The following is a 3,762-nucleotide window of genomic DNA, read 5'->3' as shown; positions in this document are numbered from 1 at the left end:
ACGATCGAGGGGTCTGAAACCTGTGTTTCTGAATTAACGCACAATTTATAAACAGACATTTATGGAATGGTTTGGTATACATCTTGTCAGTACTGAAGTACAATGCCGATTGTACCAGCTCGGGGACTGATTTTCTACTAATATCGGTTTTATTAATAACTTTATACAAAGTGTTGAACGATTAGAAAATAATGTAAGTTGTATAACAAAGAAACATTTTAGATCAGCCTTTAATCAATATTATAATTAAGTTGAATCAAATGCGATTAAATGTCCAAAACATAACTTTTCAGCAAATGTTTTGTGTCCTGCTTGATGGGCAATTCCAACTTCCATCACAGTTGCAGTCGCAGTTAAACCGGTAGCAGCCACTGTTATATTGGAAACGACTGTTTCCTGTGTACGTTTGTCCTCTAACTCGACAAGTCCTGCAGTTCGAATTAGACCCGCCATTGCTTATGTTTGATCCAGAACAGATGTTTGTTGTATCATCAGCAGGGCAGTTCCAACTACCATCACAGTTACACACACAATTATAACGCGAACAGCCTTGTGTAAACTGAAAGCGGGAATTTCCTCTATATTGCTGTCCATTGACTGTACATTGTCTGCAACCACTTGTCGTGGTGACGCTTGTTAGCACTAAGAGACATACAGCCGTTAAAGTGTGAAACATCTGAAGTAAAATGCATTATATTAACATTTATCATCATTGAATGACCTTCTTGTAGTAATTATGCATATGGTAATGCTCAAAATAATATCATTAAAAGTCATATCAAACTTTATAAAAAAAATACTTAAGAAGGACAAAACGAGTGTTGTTTCATAATTTTTGTGTGTGCTTCCATGTTACGCAGCCTTGTGACAGATTTATACTTTTTTATTTTTTTGTTTTGCAATTGAAATAACTGTTTGAAAGTTTTTTCTTTAGTTATAATTTTTTTTCTCGTATTTGTTTTTATCATTAACGACTTCATGCTAATCTGTGTTTAATAACATGCTTGGAATTACCCCAACATTTAGAACAATGACGTTCTCGTTCTTAAACATGATAGCTTAAATTGCTGTATCGGAAATAAAACAAGTACAAACATTGATTCAAATGTTCATAAAAACGATCGTAAAATCAGCTAGCCCCTTAGAAAAATGGGTACTTTTGAAAATGTACGTCACACTAAACGCCAAAACATATACATTTATATGAACTAAAATTTAAAAACACACAAGACTAACAAAGGCCAAAGGCTCCTGACTTGGGACAGACGCAAACATGCGGCGGGGTTAAACATGGTTTTTGAGATAATAAAAACTCTTTAAAATACATACTCGTGACTCTACACTGTCAAATATAGATACTAAACATGAAATCGTTGATACAGTTTTAATAGTTGATTAACCTAGCTTAAATGATAATGAACGAGCTGCTTACTAAGCTAACAATATGATATTGTCTTCGTCAATCATTTTCAGACCATTTCACGTAAATTTATACGGAAACCATTATTGTATACGAAATGGTATCGGTAAATATTTGAGAAAACTCAACATTTTTCTAACTTAAATTGATCGTGCCTTTTACAACGAAAAAAAAAATACAAATGGTGTCAGTGATATCAATAACCAGTAGTAATTGTTTCATTGTCTTAGATTTATTAAGTCCATATGTTAAAGGTCATAAACTAGGTGAAAAAGCGACAATTAGAAGTATTTCTATAATCTCATCTGTATTCTTACAAAGATTTAGCTGTATAGCGAAATCAACGAAATTTATCGGATTTTTTTCTGACATTGATTTCCATTTGTCTGTCAATAAATTTTTTGTATCTTTTAGTCTAAAATTAATGTGATATGGTTTATTTACAAGAGTCTGGGTGTGGTTTACAGAATTGACATTAATGGTCTATTGAAATAAAGAAAAGAGAAAAAATAGCAAAATGAGCAAAAAATACAACGCTAGATTTGCTGTCGCTCGCAATAGTGGATGGCACCCCCAATTGCCATGGTAACGGCAGCCATTTTTAAAATTCAATTTACTGTTTCCATGGTAACGGTGATCATTTCCAAGTACAAAGACAGATATAATATTGACACATGCTATGACACATCCTTCTGTAGTTTAATTGGGTTTGGTGTAATATTCCTTAAGACAATGAGGTTTAAATGTATTTTCCTATGGGGTCAATGATAAACTTCCTCCCCACTGTTTCCAGGCCAATGGCAGCCATTAAGAAGTTTCAAAATACTTTCCTTACATCTAGGCATAACAGGTAACAAATTCATAAAGATTCATTTAGTTAGGTCTCATAATGAAGGATTAAGAATTTTGATTTTTTTTTCTAATTTTAGTAGAGTCCATCGTAACAATAGCCATCTTGAAAATGCCATACCCCGTTTGCAAATCTGCACATGCTGGTGAACATCATGGTATATTTGCATTAAAATTGGTTGACACAATTTCGTTTAAAAAGCTGGACAATAAGTTGAAGAAAAATAATAAGAAGAAGAAAAAGAAACATAGAATAACAGCATGTCACGCAACTATGTTGAGTGTGCAATAAGTAATGGTGCAAAAGTATAAAGAATAAGTGTTGAAAATAAGAGAAACAAAACAATACATTACTGATTTAAGAAATAAACAATTTAGTGCAACATAATATTCGTGAGAATGTAACATAATAAGCGTTATAAGGATCCAGAAAAATGCCCTAAACTTTAAAGAATTCAAAAAATCAAGATCACCATTCAGACCTCATTTATATATTAACGAGAGTCTTTACACACATTTGAGAAAATGTCAAACAGTAAGGATATACGACACAGTGTAACTTACTTTGAACGTAAACTATAAAAGACATTTTAACTTTCCAACAAATGTTTGGATTAGCCCTCAACCAATCTTTCAATTCATGATTTATAGTTTATTTTAACGTATAAATTAACTCATCGAAGATACCAGAATTAAAAATTTTATACTCCAGACTAGTATTTTGCCTGCATTAAAAAGTTAATAGACGAATGTTCATCTGATTCAAATCATGCATTTAGTCTAAACAATAATGATAAAAATCTCTGCTACAGAACGTCATCTTGGAATTAGTGAAAAACAATTTGGATCTCGTCGAGTTATTCCCTTAGCAATGTGTATGTTGAAAGTCTATAATAGTAGTCGTTTATAAAAAAAAAATGTAGATAAATAATAATAAGTAAGATACCTTGCTTGTGTTCTGTGTTTAGTACAACTCTGTCCAAATCTATGCTACTGGATTTAATTTTAAAGGTTTATATACATATATTTGATGAAATAATAATTGTCTAATTAGATATAAGTACAAATGTAATAGAAGAAAAAACCTTGGTTATTATGGTTTGACATTTAATGTTGTTCAAAATACAACAATTACTATCAGGATTTATTATCTTTGTAAATTATATTATAAAATGTAGACCAATGCTCGTAATACTAATTATAGCGAGCTTTTCGTGTTTTATTATCCTTGAACTGTAGTCATTTTAAAGATTTACTGCATATTTAATTCTGAAATTTTCAACACTTTTGGTACTGGAAGTCTATCAATAGTTTGCATTGAAGAAATGAATAAGATAGCAAGTAAAAGAAGATCCTGAAAGTCTCATAATAATTGTTCGAATTCGTTCATCTTCAACGTTTACGACTGTTATTCTTGAATATGTCATATTCGGGCACAATTTACTGGAGAATTAATCTATTAAAATGAATACATAAAGCAGTTGTCATCTACT

General features: G+C 31.3%; 1 long non-coding RNA gene across 1 annotated transcript; it reads right to left on the bottom strand.

Annotated features, from left to right (window-relative positions):
- Window positions 1-214: 214 nt before the first annotated feature.
- LOC134699254 (uncharacterized) lies at window positions 215-3,299 on the bottom strand. Its single transcript, XR_010103537.1, has 2 exons — window positions 3,216-3,299; window positions 215-676 (listed from the first exon to the last, which is right to left on the bottom strand). It is a non-coding gene; the product is annotated as an uncharacterized LOC134699254 (long non-coding RNA).
- Between the last annotated feature and the right edge of the window lie 463 nt (window positions 3,300-3,762).

This window comes from Mytilus trossulus, unplaced genomic scaffold (genome assembly GCF_036588685.1).
Source record: "Mytilus trossulus isolate FHL-02 unplaced genomic scaffold, PNRI_Mtr1.1.1.hap1 h1tg000050l__unscaffolded, whole genome shotgun sequence".
Taxonomy (NCBI): domain Eukaryota; kingdom Metazoa; phylum Mollusca; class Bivalvia; order Mytilida; family Mytilidae; genus Mytilus; species Mytilus trossulus.
The sequence above is the reverse complement of the archived record's forward strand: the minus strand, read 5'-3'. Positions and strand labels throughout refer to the sequence as shown.